The sequence below is a fragment of the Ovis canadensis genome, chromosome 7, assembly GCF_042477335.2.
Source record: "Ovis canadensis isolate MfBH-ARS-UI-01 breed Bighorn chromosome 7, ARS-UI_OviCan_v2, whole genome shotgun sequence".
In the NCBI taxonomy this organism is placed as follows: domain Eukaryota; kingdom Metazoa; phylum Chordata; class Mammalia; order Artiodactyla; family Bovidae; genus Ovis; species Ovis canadensis.
Genome location: NC_091251.1, coordinates 104,165,745 through 104,187,576, shown reverse-complemented (window position 1 = coordinate 104,187,576; position 21,832 = coordinate 104,165,745). Strand labels below are relative to the sequence as shown.

The window sequence follows — 21,832 nt, the reverse complement described above, 5'->3', positions numbered from 1 at the left end:
TATGAAAGTGTCAGTTGTTTGCTTGATTTAGGAATACGAAGTACAAAGTAATGAAAGTTCAACAGGTTGGAAACGTAGAAGAACATGGGCAAGGAAAGAACAAACAACTGAGTTAGTAGGTCAGGTCTTCCTAGATTCAGAAGCTCTCAGAGGGAAGAACAGGAAAAAAAATTTATAGATATATGGAATAGGTAAACTCATGTTTCCATCAAACTGGAAAAGAAAAGTGAATAATTCCTTACTGAAAAGGAGTAGAAATGTGATACCGTATACTGTACAGGATTTTGTTAAATATAACTTTTTACAGTAAATTGTATGAGATTTTTATTTCTGAGCAAAAGTTTAGTTATTTTAAACAAATACATTTGTTGTTCTTCGATGTCTGGATTTTGAACACACTGAAAGATATAGATGCTTCACCTACAGGGAACACAAAGTCAAAATCTGGGGGGCTCTGAGAGGACAAAACCAGGTAGAAGCTCCCCCATCTGTCTCCTAAGGGTCTGTCTCACATTCGTATCTGTTTCTGCACTTACTCTGATGAGCTCTGATTTTAGACTTACTCTGGATTCCTCTGGCAGATATTTAACTAATGACTGATGGAGTGGGTGGGAAGAAAGCCTTCATCAGGTTAAGACTTAAGGACTTGACAAAGCCAAGATTGAAGGACACTTCACAACAGCCTTTTTATAGACATGCGCAGACCACTCAGCTCTGAGGATATTGCCATCCAAAATAGCTTTTGCATCTGCTTTAAGACAAGGCGAACTTACATGGACTCTAAGAACATTGACTGACATCACATTGCTCAATATTTTCCAAAACATAGATTTTAACTACAGGGTATGTTTAGAGGGAAAAAGTTCAGCTTCGTTTGATTGCTTACAGTTCTCATGGTTTTTATTTGCCATGTCTCCTTTTTCCTTTCATCCTCTTAAAGAAACTTGTCTTATTGACCTGATGAAACTAGGAATGATGAGCAAATCCAAAACCAAGCTATTTACTGAAGCAAAGAGCAATTTTAATAAAAGCCTACATAATTTCAATGTAAAAACTACCTTGAGAAACCAGAAGAAACAAAATTTTAAGAGAACTACCTCAAAATAGGAAAGAAAATTGGACCTTTTTGAATAGCTATCAGTTACAAGGTACCGTGGTCAGTGTTTATAAAGGTGTCCTTATTCAAGTCTTCCACAGTTTCCTTGGGAAAATTATATGGAAGAAGACTAAGTTCAACGTGTTCATGATCAAATATGCTAAAATGAAGATACAGGATTTGAGCAAGTATCCAAATATAGATGATTACTCCTCTACAATATTTTACCATTCACAGAGTATAGCACTATTGAACTTTAGGGTCACCTTAAATTCATAATCAAAAAGATGGGAGTTTTATTTTTATCAAGCACTACTGAGTCAATTTACAATTTTTCTTGGTTTATGATTTTGTAAGTAAACATGGCACTGTTTTTGGCACTGTGTCAGACTGACTTGTTTTCACAGCCGAAACTGAAGTCATGGACTAGCATTTCTGGCCCGGTTATAACAATATAATTTATAGCATATTAGCCTTTTCATATCATATTGATTTTTCATGCTGAAAGGCTTCCAAAGCCACAACAGAAGCTAGTTCTGTGCTAAGGAATAACAGTATCAAATTAAACATTAAAGCATGTGCCAATTCGAATACTGAGTTGATATTTAAAAAATAAACATTTGCTTCTTCTTAAAAACATTGTATTCACCCATGACTACATTCACGTGATAAAAGAATCTTCAAACACAAAGATGAAAACCAAAGATAATTACTTACCAGACCAAGAATAAGAGCCGTCACCACATACTGAACTCGAAGGTCACCAGCCTGAGAAAAAATAATCACTTGAAATAATTCAAAAAGAAATTGATTATATGAAATAAAATAAGGAAAAATGTAAACCAAGTTTCAGGAAGTATTTACAAATCATTTATTCCTTAGATTGTGAAATACTTTGTTCACAGAATGTTTTCAATGCTGAATCCCATATAAAGAGCCTTATTTATCCCTTTAAACACTATTTGAGAAGTCCTCAACTCCCAAGTGGCTCAGCAGGTTAAAGAATCCACCCACAACGCAGCAGCCACAGGAGACGTGGGTCAGGAGGATCCCCGGGAGGAGGAAATGACAATCCTGAAGATTCCATGGACAGAGGAGCCCAGTTACAAAGGGTTGCAAAGAGTCTGACATGACTGAACACATACAACAAGATTTATTACATTAGGCTTTGGAGTAGAAACTTCTCGGTATCAATCCCTGATTTCCTCAACTTTTTAAGCAAATAATGCTTTGAAGCCAAAACAAACTAAAAAGACTTCACTCTGCTTTATTCTTGTTCCTGAAACCAAATTTAAGTGTTTATATTTGAGCTTCCCTGGTGGTTCAGACTGTAAACAATCCACCTGTGATGTAGAAGACCCAGGGTTCGATCCCTGACTCAGGAAGATCCCCTGGAGAAGGGAATGGCAACCCACTCCAGTATTCTTGCCTGCAGAATCCCGTGGACAGAGGAGCCTGGCGGGCTACAGTCCATGAGGTCGCAAAAAGTCAAGACATGACTGAATGACTAACACTTTCTCTTTTTCATATTTGAGTCAAGAAACAAAAACTAAAGTTTAGAAAATTTTTTCATTACTCACACAAATAATTGTATTTTGAAATATTTTAAAACATAAAATATATTTGCCTCTTCACACAAAATATTCCAGATTCCTTCAGAAAAACAACATTATACAGAACTTCCACATAACCTCCAAATGAGGTCAATGTTGTTTCATTTCTATAATCCAGTCCACTGGTCAGTTCAGTTCAGTCGCTCAGTCATGTCTGACTCTGTGACCCATGGACTATAGCATGCCAGGCCTCCCTGTCCATTACCAACTCCCAGAATTTACTCAAACTCATGTCCATTGAGTCAGCGATGCCATCCAACCATCTCCTCCCCTGTCATCCCCTTCTCCTCCCACCTTCAATCTTTCCCAGCATCAGGGTCTTTTCCAATGAATGAACTGGTCTTTGCATCAGGTGGCCAAAGTATTGGAGCTTCAGCTTCAACATCAGTCCTTCCAGTGGAATCCAGTCCACAGACTCCTTTAAATTCGGCCAAATGCTCAATGGTCTGGATATTCATTCCTGTTTTCCCCCCCAACTCTGAGACAGTCATCTCCTTTCTTCAACAAAGAGCCCTTCCTTGGACTTGCCATCGTGTTTGTGCCCTTGACAGATTCAGAGTCTAAAGAAGCTCCAGGGCAGGTCTGTCCATTGTTTCTCTTCCTTAGGGAGACTCAGTTGGGACATTCTCAGCAAGAGCATCCCAGCCATGCTCCTCTCAGTGCAGCTCATTAAAAGGGACTAAGAGATAAGACATCTCACCACCACCACTGGTGATGTAACATGATACCTGTAGGCATCGTAGGTGACATTTCTGCCAGGTTTATCCACGCACAGACACGTGTTTTTCCTGGGGACTTCCCTTCCCTTCCCGCTTCCCACTGGGAGCAGTCCAGGGGCTCCCAATGCAGGGGACGACGCGAGTTTGATTCCTGGTTGGGGAACTAAGATCCCACAAGCCATGCCCTGCAGCCTAAAACAAATGTTATTTCTGTTTGTAACAAATGGAATTTTATAGGGAGATATCCTTAGGTTATGTCAATACCCTGTTCCTATTTGATTCCACCAATCAGTCTTGGTATCCTTTGATTCTCACCTAAAATACCCACTACTATGATTGCCAAATGGTGATTTTTTTTTTCTGTTTCTATCACATTTAATACTTGGCATTTTAACATAAAGACTGATTTAATATGTTCATGGAAAACTTTGTTTATATGAGCGTGGATGTATATTCTATTTTAGTCAATGACTTTTATCTAATAGTATTTTGAGGTTCAAAGTATTATAGATTTGTCCAGTGGGATCCCCTTCAAGTTGCCTCTTTTTGCCCTTTTAACAGATCCTTTTACCTCCTTCATGATATTGTTGAATACCAGACACTTTAGACAATATATCCTAGCAACTCTGGATCTGATGCCTCCCACCCCTGGAGAGCTGTCGTTTGTTCCTGTGGTTGTTCGATTAGTGACTTAGCTGAACTAACTCTGAAGTCTATCTCCTGTAAAGCCCAGCTTCTGATGTCCTTCCTAAGATCTCTAATTTACCTTTTAGCCTGCTACCTATGGTTCATCCTTGAATCACTATAACCACTTACTGGTTAGAGATTGTACTAAATCTCTTTTAGCAATCCAAGTGTTACTCATTACCACTGAGATATGTGTGGCTTGGAGGCCGCTCTCTCAGTTCCAGGAATTCACATTCTTGACCCACATGTGGACAGAGACTAAGTAGTTTGTATCTTTTCTTATCACTCCTGAGAGGGCTTACTATCTGGCTTGCAGAGTCTTCCAAGCTTCTAGGGTTTCATCTGATCATAGTTTTACGCCCAGCTTGAAGAGGAGGTTCCCCTGGATCATGGGAAATTATCGTTCACTGCATCATCAGACAGACACTGTGCTTTAACTCTAGCGTCAATATGGCCTCCACACTGCTGATGGCTGTGGGGCTCTGAGGACATTCACACATCTGTTCCATGGCCTACTCTGATTATTCCTGACTGAGTGTAGCCTCGTGTCTGTGCATAGCACTCCCAACACCAGGGCTCACAGTGATCTCAGAAGGACTCCCCTTGGCATCCCCTTCCATGATTTTCTTTGTTAAACTTCCGATTGCTCTATTTCACTTTTTGCTGTTGTGTCATGGGCTTCCCTGGTGGCTCAGACGGTAAAGAATCCACATGCAATGCAGGAGACCTGGGTTCAATCTCTGGGTTGGAGAAATCCCCTGTAGGAGGAAATGGCAACCCACTCCAGTATTCTTGCCTGGAGAATCCCATGGACCAGAGGATCCTGGTGGGCTAGAGTCCACGGGGGTCACAAAGAGCCGGACATCACCGAGTGCCTAAGCACAGCACATTGCATCATGGAGCTATAAACCTACTCTCTTAATTGTTCTCTACCAACAACTCCATTTTCAGAATTATTTTCCATCATCTATCAGCATGAAATTTCACAGCCCCTGTTCTAAATGAAGCCAGTTTCCTTAGAGCTGAAGAACCCTCCTCCCTCATAAGCAGGACCTTGGCAGCCCCACACAAGACTTGGAGGCAGTGCCAGTCCACACGCCCCCCCAGAATGACACGCCTACTTTACAAATGGATGCTGGCAGAGGGCACGTCCTGGTCTTCTTGACTTGGTCCAGGCTTTTTTGGCTTGGCCCTTCTGGGATGGAACTTTTACCCATAAAGCCTTTATGATATAAAGGTGATATGATATCACCTATAAAGGTGATATCAGGGCTCAATATTCTCAGCCTGCCAGCCTGGAATGAAGCATTTACCATACAAGTTAGTTCTTACAAGTTAGTTGTTGGTGGAGGAAGGTCACTCCACATATCGGTGGACTGCCCACATGGCACTCAGCGTCTGTGTACCATGAGACTTGAGGCAAGAGAAATATCTGTGGTTTTCCCCTTCTGAGATAAAGTGGTCCTAGCCTGAAAGCTGGACAGGAGGGAGAGGAAGAGTCTCTGTCTTTTATTATGGCATCATCTAATTAGAACTCCCAGAGCAGTTTCTGTGGGACAGAGGCAGGAGTAAGAGAATGGTCCTATCTGAAATATTGGAGATTCTCCCTGCTTTTTCTAAGATATAGTCAATTATAGTCACCGACGCACTGGACATGAACTTGGGCAAACTTTGTGAGATGGTGAAGGACAGGGAGGCCTGGGATGCTGCAGTCCATGGGGTTGCAAAGAGTTGGTACGACTGGGCGACTGAGCAGCCACAGCAACACAGCATAGTCAACTGGGGGCTTCCCAGGTGGCTCAGTGTTAAAGAACCCTCCTGCCAATGCAGGAAGACATAAAAGATGAGGGTTTGATCCCCTGGAGGAAAATCCCCTGGAGGAGGGCATGGCAGTCCACACCAGTATTCTTGCCTGAAGAATTACATGGACAGAGGAGCCTGGCGGGCCACAGTCCATTAGTTTGCAAAGAGTCAGATATGACTGGAGCGACTTAGCATGCATTCATGCATAGCCCATTTTGGAAATGAATGGAATGAATACTTTCCCACTTGCTATATATGATTTGAGAACAAATTCTAAAGAATTTAAGTGATTTTTTTAAAATAATTTTTTCAATTAAAAGATTATAGGGGTAGGAATCTACTGCATTTGATACTTCCCCTGATTTAACCTTGGCCAAGCAGAGCTGCTGGCCACTCCAAGCCCACTCCCCACTGGCCTGGAAGCTGACATACACACACAGAATGGAGGAGCAAACATGAAGGAAATGCATGGCTTTAGTGGAAGACTGATCCAAAGGAGGAAGCCCAGAAGCTAAGGCACGTGTGTTTGCTCTCTCTCCGGATCTCAGTAAACAAGTAACAGGACTGGATGGGACTTTTGCATTTAAAATCTGTGTGTGTGTGTGTGTGTGTGGGTGTGTGTGTGTGTGTGTGTGTGAGTTGGGGATCAAGAGTAAACAATGGCTGGGGGAGCACGCAGTCTGGTGACATTTCCGTCCAATGCCCTGTCCTCTCTAGCAACCCTATGAGTCACTCAGTTTAGTGACTGCCGCCCATTTCTCTGTCTTACTCAGCTTGAACAGTCTTACTTTTAGCACAGTAAGTAAAAAATGAGTAACTAACAGAACCTATGTCTAAAGTGCGTTTAAAATGGCCCTCTTTGGTATAGAAATGAAACGGCCTCATTGACCAAAATGAAACACAGTCTCCTTTGACTGTGACTTTCTTTCTTTTTCTTTTTTTTTTTTTTTTTGACCATGACTTTCTATTGCTGTCCTTTCAGGTTGTTGTATTATGTAGAATGCAATGTGGATGGTCATATCTTACATTTTTTTCCCCTTGCCTTCTGGCCATTTCCCATATTACTTCAAAAAAATCCACCTGCTGCTGTTATTGTGACTAGAACACATTTTTGTTGATCTATCCAGCTGCTCAATGGATATTCAGGGCACAGCCATCAAATTCATGGCACTATGAGTGTGAGGTTATGAGTCGATCAACAGACTCTGGTATCTTATACGAGTGTAGTGGTCTGTGTACATCTAAATTAGATCACAGGCTCTTTGGGGCAAGTACTTTGTCTGTTCTGCTTTATGCTTTGCTAAACTCCATCCATACTTACTATACTCAATAAATATTCTCGCAGAATATTTATGAGAAGTCTAACAGGGCAAGCAATTTTACCAGGATCACTGTACCCTGGTAGATTTAAAGCTCCATAAATTATATTAGTGACCTACTCTATAATATTTTATCTAGAAAAATCTAAGTCCCAAAGCAACTATCAGATACCATCCATTTTTCTAGCTTCCGGGAAGAAAAAAAATCTCAGAGCTGGCATAGTGGCATTTCAAAATCTATGACTGTGAAAGAGCACCATTTTAAGAGTAAATCACTCTGAATTAGAATCCAGATTTGTGGCAGATGTCTCTGAGTTCAAATTTCAGCTCAATCACTTTCTATTTGGCCTCAGATTTTGCTAAACCTTAATTTTCTCATCTGTAAAATGGGTATGATAATAATAATTATGCCTATCATCTAGGGATGTTTGGATGATTAGATTAAGCCAGACACGTGGTTTACACTCAGTACTTGTTAGCTGGTAGAAATTGTAATAGGAGTAGTAGTCACATCAAAAACTATAGAAGTAAAATCCAAGCAGATATATCTGGAAAAATTATAAAAGGCATTGTACATAATTATGAGTGGGGAAGTAGAGGAGACTTGGGAATGCCAAAGCTCACTTGATTTCATGAGAATTTGGACTCTGGAAGCAGATTTGACATATGAGTATATTTTCACCAAAACCTAATCGATTCTATGATCTCAGTTTAAAGAAAGATTCTGTTGTTTCTAAGAGGTCTCAATAAATGAAAACCCATGAATTAAAGATCATTAATACATCTTTAGTATGGATTAGAAGAGGATATTTTGATAGCAAAATTTGTATCAATTTGGCAAGTATATCCTTACAAAGGAGATGGGTATATCAAGCTGTCTAAAAATTGCTTCTCAGGTTATCTCCTTTCTCTGCAGTGAATCAAGTATACACCTGAAGAAATTTTGGCAACCAGGAACCATTTCCTTTTAGGAAGAGAATATTTGATTTATGTCTACAGTTCTAATTACCAAGGTGGCAATTTAGCTTATTCACATCAGCCTTTTGTGAATTTAGTTATCAATTCCATGGGCATTAATAAACTCCAGGAGTTCTAAAACAGCATTTCAGAGATGTAGAAACTTAAATCCAGTCCCTGGAATGTCATAATGTTAAAAAGATATGTCTAACCTATGATTTCTTGTCTAGCCAGACTTTGGCCTCACTAGATGGTGCCTTTCTAAACTATTTCATTATAACAAACTCCAACTCCATGCTAAGTTCCTTCAAGAGAAAACTGTGTGTTGTAGAACCAGTTCAGCTCTAGTTAAGAACATGTATAATTATCATGCATTTCTTATAGCAAAAATCTCTCACTGATACATTATATTCATGACACAAGGAGAAACATCAGAAAAGAGTAAAAAAAAAATGGACATCAGGGGAGAAAATTAATTAAACATAGACTCTATATTGATGCCTGTATCTTTCTTTTTATTCTACATATTAGTTGGAAAAAGAGATAAGAGAGATAATTCCAGGGTTAAAATTAATAGACTAAATAAAAGCTTAGATACAGACTTTTCATTTAGTTTCTGCTTCCATGAAACAATATGTTCTGCTCTGTCTTTAGACTCAGCCTTTTCTTTGTGACTTGCTTGAAGTGAACTGTGTTAATAATATATTCAAAAATTTGGCACTCTGTTCAACAGCAGTATTCTCATGAAGGGAAAATACCATGTACTCTCATTTGCCACGCTAATAGGATGATACAAGGACATCCATCACTTTACATTTACAGAGCAGTCTTCATAATTATAGGATTACGATTTCATTTGCAAGCTCCATGGAGAAACTCCATTTCCTACTTAAAAAAGGACATTTTATAGATTACCTAAAATTTTGGTTTCTCGTAAAATGCAAACTTTATAACCTGGTTCAGACTGAAATGTGGCATTTCTGAGAAATTAAGTAAAAACATTTTTTATAGTTTCTCATCTCAGGAAATTTCTCCCTTAATGTTTAGTTACCGCTGAACAAAAGTTCTTAGTTTTTTTTTTTTTAATTTTGCATGGACTTAAAGGTAAATATTCACTAACATCTTGTTCCTACTCTTCTAAGAAGGGTAAACACCAAGTATAGGATTTTCAAAAAGGTTACGTTAACAACAAAGTTCCTCTCAAGAGTTTTCATAAGATACCTTTGTGATCAGTAGGTCCTATTTTGATGTAAGACTGAATTAAATCACTTCAGGTAGAAGAGGGTAGGGTATGGGGTAGAACAGGCTGATGGCTTTGCTTGATACTTCTTTTGGCCAGAGAATGGCTACATGCCATTGAATCAGAAACCAAACTTACTTTCAGTCTCTTCTCAGTGGGTTTCCGCCCAGACCTACTGTCAAGTATCACTCAGAGACAGTGTGTGTGTGTGTGTGTGTGTGTGTGTGTGTGTGTGTACACATGTGCATGTGTATCCCATAGGGTAAGGAAGTGTCCTTGACCTTGACAAGGACTTTAGGTAGATATTGATGAAATAACAGAAGAAAAAATAAGCCATTTAAAAACTTGTTTTGGTTATATAGATGCAATGTTACATTTTATGTGTACTGTTGACATTTCTGTATAATTTCCATGCAGAAAAATAATTGGACATATAATTATACATGTGTCAGCTCAATTTATATAAATTTCATTTGATTATATCATCAAAAATCTGTTCATATGGTCATGTAGACACCATTTTTTATAGGTTATTGCTCATGTAGCAAGGCCATCTGCTCTCAAATTTTAAAAATAGGAAGCAGATTCAGTTTATAGTCAGGGAAATTGGTATTCTACAAAAAGAAAAGAAAGAGAAAACAGGAAAATTATTTGAACACAAATGAGGAGTGTAATTTCATCCTAGAAAATATATTCTAATCAAGCAAAGAAGTTATTTATTCTTTATCATTCAGATTTCAACAAGGATGATCACAGCTAATCTGTGAGAAATTATACAATCATTATGAATACATACTTCAGTGACTGCAAAGAAAATAATGCTTGACTCTTACTTTATCAAAATAGTGGATTTTTTTGATAGGAGAATTATACTGAGTACATAAATGACTGAACTCATTTCAATCAGATTTTTAGGATGTACCCATGGTAATAAGTGGATTGTTACCATTATTAACACATGACATGGGGAAAATTTGTTCATTTTACTTTATTAGTTATTTATTCAACATATGTAGGGTTTTTGTTTTTTCTTTTTTGCCTGATTAGTATTAAGTGCTATTCTAGTTGCTGAAGACACAATGGAGAATCAGACACAAAAGATTTTTGCTTTTAAGGACTTTCTATTCTAGTGGGAAGATTAGAGAATTTATAAACACCTTTTGGGAGATGTAAAGAAGGTGCTCCAGGAATTCAGAAAGGGATGAGATCATTCCTGCTTGGCGTATGGATGGACAAGAGAGCTTCATTAACAGGAGTTTCATGACTCCATCATATCATCTGCTACGCTGATTCCTTTTTATCTAATCCTGACGTACCCTTTTCTTTCCTTGTTCATATGTTAAATATTACTTATAACCCATGAAATTCATTTAATGACCCTCTGCGAGTCACATTGGAAAAGCGCTGCATGTTATGCTGTGGTAATATGTAGCTAAGGTAGGTTGGGAGGCCATCACTGGGAGACTGGGTCCAGGAACTGGCAACAGAAATGGAAGGTTCATCCAAGTGAAGAATTATGACAGAAGAAAGGAGAGAGTGCAGATCTTCTGGAAAAATGTTTTTATGTTCACACTAACCCCTCTGTTATCCATCTGTATCTTTGACTATCCTTACTGGGCACATTTGTGAATTCACCTCCTCAATTATCATAGTACATTCAGTATCATTCAGCATTTGGCCTCGAGATCTTCTCACTGTACATTGTCCCCTGGGAAATCTTAAGCACATTCATCCGAGACTCCAATTACCATTTGCAGAACAACTTTATTTTACGTGTATGTGTATATATATAAATACACACAGATGCCTGTGGGTTAAGACCTGCAACTCCCATTCTGGCGTCCATCTGAGCTGCGGTCTCAGTCTTTTTCCCATCACATTAATTTCCACATCTCCAAACTTGAGTAACCAGTAAAACTCATCTTTCCTCCTATAAGTGACTGTGTCAGAATGAAAACTCCCATTCTCATGTGAGTTTTGTAAGAATGTATGAAAATAGTATGTAAGAATGAAAACCCCCATTTTCTTTTACTTCTCTTTATTAAAGTCAGAAAGCAAGTCTTCCTGAGTTTATCTCCAAAGCATCATCTAAGAGTGTCTCTTCCCCTCTAAGATGCCACAGCCTCACTCAAGACTATCTTTGCACAGCTGGCGTATCTACGGCAGAGGCCGCGTGTGTCCCCCGTCCCCGTCTCTGTCATTCACTCATTCACGTGCTGCCAGTCTAGTCTGATTCGTTAAGAACTGGGAGGTGCGTAACTGTGCAGTCTCACATTCGCCCCTCCGGCCGCCCATTCCCTACTCTCATATGTGCTCTATCTACAACCAAATCACCAACTTGTTCACAGGTTTGCAAACACACCACTTCATGCCTCAATGGCTTCTGTGTGAAATGACTTCAGACTTCTGCTCTTTAAGCATCATTTTCTCTGTGAAGGTTGCCCCTAACTCCATACAGTCCTACTCAGTCCTTCTTTCTGCTCCATCAGTCCCCGGACAGTTCCATTTCCATCACATTACATTTTGATTGTAAAGTATGTCCCATTCTCTCCCCATACTCTGACCTATTTGTAGGAAGGCACAACATTTTCTTTTCATCTTAGTAACCCCAGTACCTAACACACATGATTACCCCAATACATGATTATTAAATCAAAGTGGAAAATGTTGTAAGAGCAAAAACGAATCTAAGATCACAGTGAAAGGAGACGTCTTTATTGTTTGGTGTATATTAGAGGCATCTTCTGGAAGAAGAGAGCATTTACACTGAACCTGACCTAAGGATGGGGAAGATTTCAGAAGATGAGGATCAGTGGAAAGTCATGCTCAGTATAGGAAAGGATGAGATGAAATTAGGATGCAAGAGGGAAAATAAAGAACCAAGAGTTATTACAGAACATTGGAATCTCATGCCTTCTATGGATTCTATAGAAATCTTTAAATTTACCTTATTTAAAAGACGGAATTTTTAAAACTAACTTAAGCTGCATACCAGCTTATGTGCAGGCTAAACTATACAGTAGAAAATAGATTATACTGTGTGTAAAGAGGGAATATTGATTAAAGGAGTACTTTATTCTGTATATGACTGTGTTACAAACACTCTATAGGAAAACACTAGTTCCTACTAAGAACTATTATTTATACATTTCTTACCTCATCTCTCAGGGTATACAACACACTGTCAAATTGATTATCTTCATACCTAATACCTTCATACCATACTGCATGCAAAAGTAGGAAGTCAAGAAACATCTGGAGTAACAGACAAATTTGGCCTTGGAGTACAGAATGAATCAGGGAAAAGGAAAATAGAGTTCTGCCAAGAGAACAAACTGGTCATAGCAAACACCCTCTTCCAACAACACAAGAGAGGACTCTATACATGGACAATACCAGATGGTCGACACTGAAATCAGACTGATTATATTCTTTGCAGCCGAAGATGGAGAAGCTCTATACAGTCAACAAAAACAAGACCAGGAGCTGACTGTGGCTCAGATCATGAACTCCTTATTGCCAAATTCAGATATAAATAAAGAAAGTGGAGAAAACCACCAGACCATTCAGGTATGACCTAAATTAAATCCCTTATGATTATACAGTGGAAGTGAGAAATAGATTGAAGTTACTAGATCTGATAGATAGAGTGCCTGATGAACTATGGAATGAGGTTCATGACATTGTACAGGAGACAGGGATCAAGACGATCCCCAAGAAAAAGAAATGCAAAAAAGCAAAATGCCTGTCTGAGGATGCCTTACAAATAGCTGTGAAAACAAGGGAAGTGAAAAGCAAAGGAGAGAAGGAAAGATATACTCATTTGAATGCCGAGTACCAAAGAATAGCAAGGAGAGATTAAAAAAAAGCCTTCCTCAGCAATCAATGCAAAGAAACAGAGGAAAACAACAGAATGGGAAAGACTAGAGATCTCTTCAAGAAAATTAGTGATACAAAGGGAACATTTCATGCAAAGATGGGCTCGATAAAGGACAGAAATGGTAGGGACCTAACAGAAGCAGAAGATATTAAGAAGAGGTGGCAAGAATACACAAAAGAACTATACAAAAAAGATCTTCATGACCCAGATAATCACAATGGTGTGATCACTTACTTAGAGCCAGACATCCTGGAATGTGAAGTCAAGTGGGCTTTAAGAAGAATCACTATGAACAAAGCTAATGGAGGTGATGGAATTCCAGTTGAGCTATTTCAAATCCTGAAAGATGATGCTGTGAAAGTGCTGCACTCAAAATGTCAGCAAATTTGGAAAACTCAGCAGTGGCCACAGGATGGGAAAATATCGGTTTTCATTCCAATCCCAAAGAAAGGCAATGCCAAAGAATGTTCAAACTAACGCACAATTGCACTCATCTCACACGCCAGTAAAGTAATGCTCAAAATCCTCCAAGCCAGGCTTCAGCAATACATGAACCATGAACTTCCAGATGTTTAAGCTGGTTTTAGAAAAGGCAGATGAACCAGAGATCAAATTGCCAACATCTGCTGGATCATCAAAAAAGCAAGAGAGTTCCAGAAATACATCTATTTCTGCTTTATTGACTATGCCAAAGCCTTTGACTAGATCACAATAAACTGTGGAAAATTCTGAGAGAGATGGGAATACCAGACCACCTGACCTTACTCTTGAGAAATCTATATGCAGGTTAGGAAGCAAGAGTTAGAACTGGACATGGAAAAACAGACTGGTTCCAAACAGGAAAAGGAGTACATCAAGGCTGTATATTGTCACCCTGCTTATTTAACTTATATGCAGAGTACATCATGAGAAACACTGGACTGGAAGAAGCAGAAGCTGGAATCAAGTTGCCAGGAGAAGTATCAATAACCTCAGATATGCAGATGACACTACCCTTATGGCAGAAAGTGAAGAGGAACTGAAAAGCCTCTTGATGAAAGTGAAAGAGGAGAGTGAAAAAGTTGGCTTAAAGCTCAACAATCAGAAAACTAAGATAATGGCATCTGGTCCCATCACTTCATGGGAAATAGATGGGGAAACAGTGGAAACAGTGTCAGACTTTATTTTCAGGGGCTCCAAAATCACTGCATATGGTGACTGCAGCCATGAAACTAAAAGTCACTTACTCCTTGGAAGGAAAGTAATGACCAAACTAGATAGCATATTAAAAAGCAGAGATATTACTTTGCCAACAAAGGTCCATCTAGTCAAGGCTATGGTTTTTCCAGTAGTCATGTGTGGATGTGAGAGTTGGACTATAAAGAAAGCTGAGCACTGAAGAATTGATGCTTTTGAACTGTGGTGTTGGAGAAAACTCTTGAGAGTCCCTTGGACTGCAAGGAGATCCAACCAGTCCATCCTAAAGGAGATCAGTCCTGGGTGTTCATTGGTAGGACTGATGTTGAAGCTGAAAGTCCAATACTTTGGCCACCTGAGGCGAAGAGCTGACTCATTTGAAAAGACCCTGATGCTGTGAAAGATTGAGGGCGGGAGGAGAAGGGGACAACAGAGGGTGAGATGGCTGGATGGCATCGCCGACTCAGTGGACATGGGATGGGCAAACAACAAACATATTCATAGGTAGGAACAGAGAGCAAACCGAGAGCTGACAGAACAGAGGGGCTGAAGGGTAAAATGAGTAAATAGGTGAAGGGGAAAAAGATGTATAAACTTTCAGCTATAAAATAAGCCATAGGGATGTAGAGCATAGGAAATATTATTAATAATATTGTAGCAACTTTGTGTGGTGAAAGATGTTAACAACTTACAGTGATCATTTTGTGTTGTATAAAATATTTAGTCACTATGTTGTATACCTGGAATATAATATTGTAAGTGAAGCCACTCAGTCGTGTCCGACTGTTTGCAACCCTGTAGATTGTAGCCCACCAGGCTTCTCTGTCCGTGGGATTCTCCAGGCAAGAATACTGGAGTGGGTTGCCATTTTCTTCTCCAGGGGATTTTCCCAACCCAGGGACTGAACTCAGGTCTCCCGCATTGCGGGCAGCCGCTTTAACCTCTGAGCCACCAGGGAAACCCTGGTATAATACTGTAAGTTAAATTAACTTAATAATATTGTAAGTTAATTAATTTAATACATAATAGCTTAAGAATAGGACAGATAAACCACACCAAAACAATGGACTGATGAACACAAATGTTAACATATAAGCCCTGATATAATCTAATACATATTACAGGTTGATATGGTGTCTGGGGTCCCCAAGAAGGAGAGAGGGGGTCTGGGGCTTTCGAAGAGGCGATAGGGGTCTGGAATTCTCAAGGAGGAGAAAAAGACAAACTTTTTTTCCCTATATTCCTTAGTCTTAGTCACATAAAACATTTTTTTTCTTTAAGCCCATGAGCCCATGATTATATAAGACATGCTTAAACTCTGTACCAATGATTATATAATAACAATATATCCTGCGTGAGGACAGGTTTCTCCTTCTTGAGAACCTTCTGACTAATCCTGTCATTTTAAAATGTATACTGTGGGAGTGAGTCTGGTAAGATCTTTATAACCTTGATACATTCTTTGAATTTCCTGTGATAACCAACTAAAAAAAATACATAACTCCCTTGCTACGACTAGGGAGCGGGGCACTTTCCATCCCCCTTCTGATGTCAGAAGATATCTCTGTCCTCTTTTACTTTAATAGAACTCTGCTGCACCAAAGCTCTTGAGTGATCAAGCTTGGTCCCTGGTCCTGAAGCTATATCTTCTTCAGAGATCACGAATCCAATGTCATTCACCATAAGCTAACAATACCATACTTTAACTGAAGTACCTCTGGGCAGAAAGGGGCAGTCAGAGATGGAAAATAAAAAGACTTTTACGTTTCATAGTATATATCTACTTAAAGCATTTATGATAAAAAATATATTAATTATGCTATCTGGCTAGTAATAAAAACAAGATTGAAAACATTAAGAAAACATAGATTAACAGACAAAATTACAATTATTGATTTAGGTGGATCATGTCATAGTCATGGGGAAAGATGATATTTATTACTGATGTTGGAGGAGACAGGAGTGAATAGATTTTGGATTTATGTTAGACATTGAGTCGACCAATAGAACTAACAGATGGATTGGTTGTATGAGATAGAAGTGTCTTGAATTACACTTATTCTCCAGGAATTAAAACGAGGTGTTGGAGATACTATAAAATAAGACTATAGGGACACTGAACAGGACTAATCTGACGAAAACGATAGTCTACCATCTCTGTAACTGTTACATTTGAGATGCCTCTCTATTCATGCCAGGGGAGGCATCAAAGGGGCAAAAACTCCAGCAGAGGGTCTGTTCAGGTGTTAAGAAAATAAGAAAGTCTGCATTTTGAAAGGCCCTTACCTATATAATCTACTGAGTACATCATAAGCTGTTATCACTTGGGCCAAAAAATTTTATCACTATTATCACTTCATTATTAGCTAGTTTCAATAAAAAGAGCATTTCCTTTCTTGTGCTGGGAATGTGTGTGTGTGTGTGTGTGTGTGTGTGTGTGTGAGAGAGAGAGAGAGAGAGAGAGAGAGAGAGAGAGAGATTAGCTATCTAGAAATTTCATTAGCTTAACACTAGAAACCATCTGGTTATAAAAAATAATGTAGAGTAATATTGTTTTAATCAAAGAATGACAAGAAGGGCCAAACACTTTAAGAAAAAAACAGTTGAAATAAAAGCCAACAATTGTGATACATCCATTACTTATATATGTGAAGAGTTTATTCACTCTAACATTAAGTTTTTGTTTGTTTTCCACTTTCTGTATGGCTATCCACAGCACTGGTTCCAGCATATGGTCTCCAGATCAGCAGCATTTATTCACCTGGTAATTCATTTGAAATGCAAATTTTAAACCTCCTCCCTGACTCGGTGAATCAGAAATCTGGGAATGGGGCCCTGCAATGTTCTAACAAGCCCTCCACGTGAACCTGATGCACCTTCCCTTAAGTTTGAGAATTACTGGTGTAGACAAAATGTTCCCACATCTGTATTTTGTTTACATAGAGCACTGAGAGTTTTTGTCCACAGTTTGATGATAAAGTCACAGAAGTTGGATTATTTAGTGAGGGAATAAAAGCCAAGAAACTATTTCATTTAAGTTCAGGCAGAGGTTAACTTACATTCTGGACATGAATTTTGATTGACACAGACTCTGACCTTTGGGAAGTGTGAAAGTTCCTAGCACAAATACTTTTAATCTGGTACAGATTTTTGACCTCACCATTGACAGAAGGTTGGCATTTCTGATACGCAGAGATGAGACTGTCTGACCTTTCTGTGTTATGATGATCGTCACGATTGGCAGACCTTGGGCTCTCTTTTGAGGAGCTGCGGCACCTGGCACCCTGAAAGCATATCAGGAACCTTCGTCCTGTCCTCTAGGCCTGAGCATGACACATTTCCCCATCTAGTGATACGCCGAGATTCTGTTGTTTCAGTGGTTCTGTGGACAACTACCAGCTTCCTGCGATGGCAGCATATAGGTTGGCAGCTGCCATTCCAGTGTCCTTAGCGTGCACTGGTACTGCTTTGACAGCCAAGACCTTTGCTTGAGCAGCAATGTGAGTTGATTTCAACTCAGCAAGGAGATGGCTTTGGAATCCTTCCTGTAGACGGCATGCCTCATGGCAAGCTGCTGGGAGAGTAAGAGGCAGGAGGCAATGCAGGCGATACTACCTTTCTCATTCGTGAAATCCAAATACTCAAAGGTAATGTGTTTATCTGACCTATACCACTTTTTTTCCATAAAAATTAAATGTATTTAATATTTTTAATGGACTAAGTGGTATAAGTTAGATAAATATATAAATAATCATCTCTTCTTTAGCCAGGCACATTGCAAGGCATGAGAGGAAGTGATAGAAAAATAAGATTCATCCTTGGGTGCTTACAATCTATTTAGCAGAAAGATATACGTAAATTTGGGGCTTCCCTAGTGGCTCAGATGGTAAAGAATCTGCCTGCAATCTAAGAGGCCCAGGTTCTATCACTGGGTGGGGAAGATCCCCTGGAGAAGAGAATGGCTACCCACTCCAGTATTCTTGCCTGGAGAATTCCATGGAGAGAGGAGCCTGGATTGCTACGGTCCACAGGTCACAGAGTTGGACACGACTGAGCACCTAGGCACAAGCACAAGCATACATAAATTCACATCTAAAGAGGCAGCAGGCAGTTTATATGTAGCTCCAGGTTATTATGATAATGACCAAATATTCCATTTTATAAACATTTGAAATTGGATATAAAGGAGCAACTGACTCTAACTTTTAATCTTTTCAGCTAATTCAAATCTATGTGCAGGCTCATGTTAGGTGGGGGAATAAGACATGTTTGGGTGTTGCTTGCAGCCCTCCAGCCATTGCTTTCTGACCTTCTAGTAAAGGTTTTGTTCTTGTCCATGTTTCACTATGTCATCATGTCCACTTATAAAAGTCCTCCTCCTAACACCAATAATCCAAGCATTGATTTGAAATGGAGCAGATGGAAAAATGTAGCTAAAAACTAACTTTTGCCTCTAATGTGGAAGTATTTTTGTTTAAGAATCTGATCTGATGACTTTGTTGACACCTAAAACCCACTGAGCAATTGCAAATACCTGATATGTATCAGATATCCATACTGCTACTCTGTGTGCATGTGGCCTTATTAACTCACTCATGTCTGACTCTTTGTGACCCTTTGGACTGTAGGGCTCCTCTGTCCATCATATTTTTCAGGCAAGAATACTGGAGTGGGTTGCCATTTCCTTCTCCTTGAATCTGCTACTATGGATACAGTTTAACTCAAGCACATCATCTCTAGAATCCAGGGACATACATTCCACATAAGGCAGATCAAACTTACATAAACCCTTGAAAACATACTTAATTGGTTGAAATGTAAATTGGTACAGTCACTATGGTTAATGGTATAGAGGTTCCTTAAGTTTAAAAATAGAGTTACCACTTGATCCAGCAATCCCACTCCTGGGCATATATCTAGAAAAGGTGAAAACTCTAATTTGAAAAGATGCATTCACCACAATGTTCATAGCCATACTGTTTACAACAGCCAAGACATGGAAGCAATCTAAGTGGATGTATACTGACTGGTGAGTAAAGGAGACGTGGTGCTGAGTAATATTCCATTAGGTGAAAAGAACAACAACAACAACAAAAGAAGTTATGTCATTTGCAACAATGGAGGGCTTCTCTGGTGGCTCAGATGGTAAAGAATCCTTATGCAATGTGGGAGACCTGGGTTCGATCCCTGGGTTGGAAAGATCCCCTGGAGATGCGAATGGCAACCCCATTCCAGTATTCTTGCTTGGAGAATTTCATGGACAGAGGAGCCTGGCAGGCTACAGTCCACAGGGTTGCAAAGAGTCGGACACAACTGAGCAACTAACACAGCAGCACAGTAGAGATTATCATATTAAGTGAAGTAAGACAGAAAAAGGCAAATATGATATCACTCATATGTAGAATCTAAAAATTATACAAATTTACTTATTTACAAAACAGACTCATAGATATAGAAAACAGTCTTATGGTTACCAAAGGACAGGGGGAAAGGATAAATTAGAACTTTGAGATTAATAGATTAATACATACTACTGTATACATCTGGTCCCATCACTAGATGGGAAATAGATGGGGAAACAGTGGAAACAGTGTCAGACTTCATTTTGGGGGGCTCCAAAATCACGGCAGATGGTGATTGCAGCCATGAAATTAAAAGACACTTACTCCTTGGAAGAAAAGTTATGACCAACCTAGATAGCATATTCAAAAGCAGAGGCATTACTTTGCCAACAAAGGTCCATCTAGTCAAGGCTATGGTTTTCTCAGTGGTCATGTATGGATGTGAGAGTCAGACTGTGAAGAAAGCTGAGCGCCGAAGAATGGATGCTTTCGAACTGTGGTGCTGGAGAAGACTGTTGAGAGTCCCTTGGACTGCAAGGAGATCCAACCAGTCTATTCTAAAGGAGATCAGTCCTGAGTGTTCATTGGAAGGACTGATGCTGAAGCTGAAACTCCAGTACTTTGGCCACCTCATGCGGAGAGTTGACTCATTGGAAAAGACCCTGATGCTGGGAGAGATTGAGGGCAGGAGGAGAAGGGGACGACAGATGATGAGATGGCTAGATGGCATCACCAACTCGATGGACATGAGTTTGAGTGAACTCTGGGAGTTGGTGATGGACAGCGAGGCCTGGCATGCTGCGATTCATGGGATCACAAAGAGTTGGACACGACTGAGCGACTGAACTGAACTGTATACAAAACAAACAACAAGGACCTACTTGGAGCTATATTCAGTATCTTGTAAAAACAAAATGTATAATGTAAAAGAATCTGAAAAAAATTCATATATATATACATATATATATATATATATATAACATATGTATATAAATAGAATCACTTTGCTGTATACCTGAAACTGACAATGTAAATCAACTATACTTCAATTATAAATTATACAAACTTTTTATAACAAAGGAAACAATTATCACAACTGTCAGCATAATAGCTAACAGCTAAGCGGAAATGTAAACAGTAGGGTAAATAGGGGCTTAGGAAACTATGTGGTTTGATAAATTTACCAACACAAAAATAGTGTTTGGGACATATATGAAGATGGTGGAGGAAAGCAAAGGAAAGGAATGCAAAGCAAGTTACTCCACCACCTCTTGAACTCAACGCACAAGAATTGCCTAGGAAGACTGTATAGCTCCCGCCGCCCAGGTCATACCCAACATGAATGAAATAGTATTTCTAGTTCCAGAAGCCAGGGATCAATGGTCTCACATGCAGCTACATTTGAGAACACTGCATACAGCTAAGTGTATCTTTTGCACTACCCAGAGATTTGGAGAAGGGAATGGCAACCCACTCCAGGACTCTTGCCTGGAAAATCCCATGGGCATAGGAGCCTGGTAGGCTGCAGTCCATGCGACCCGCTATGTTGGACATGACTGAAGCAACTTAGCAGCAGCAGCAGAGATTCTGAAATGCACAGTGGTGCAGAGCTCAAAACCCATTATTAAAAGCAACAAGTGGGAGGAGAGAAAGGGGAAACAGATACAATATTTTAATGACTGTAGACCTTACCCCTTATGCAGGGTCATCTCTTTTCCTGTTTTAGTCAAACATTCTCTCCTTCAAGTTTTCAGCAGAATTGCAATTACCATGTCAACCATGACATTAAATTCCAAACACTTCATTCATTCCTGGACTATTGAAGGTCTTCACCAACCACCTTTCTGTTCTTAATTTCTGTCCATCAGCCATTCCTATATAGATTTTGCTGCCAGCTGTATCTTGCCATAATCCCACCATCACTTTTCATCTCTGCCCTAAATTTTGAATGGCTTCATTATCTCACAGAGTACCTGAGGTCTCCACAATCGCCTCCTTAA

The 21,832-nt window shown here is 39.4% G+C and overlaps 1 long non-coding RNA gene across 1 annotated transcript in view; it reads right to left on the bottom strand.

Moving 5' to 3' along the window:
- The window catches only part of LOC138443227 (uncharacterized), a 113,967-nt gene that overhangs the window by 54,760 nt on the left and 37,375 nt on the right, over positions 1-21,832 (bottom strand). The window contains exon 6 of the long non-coding RNA XR_011258033.1: positions 1,814-1,864. This is a non-coding gene — a long non-coding RNA (uncharacterized lncRNA). The remainder of the gene's footprint in view (positions 1-1,813; positions 1,865-21,832) is intronic.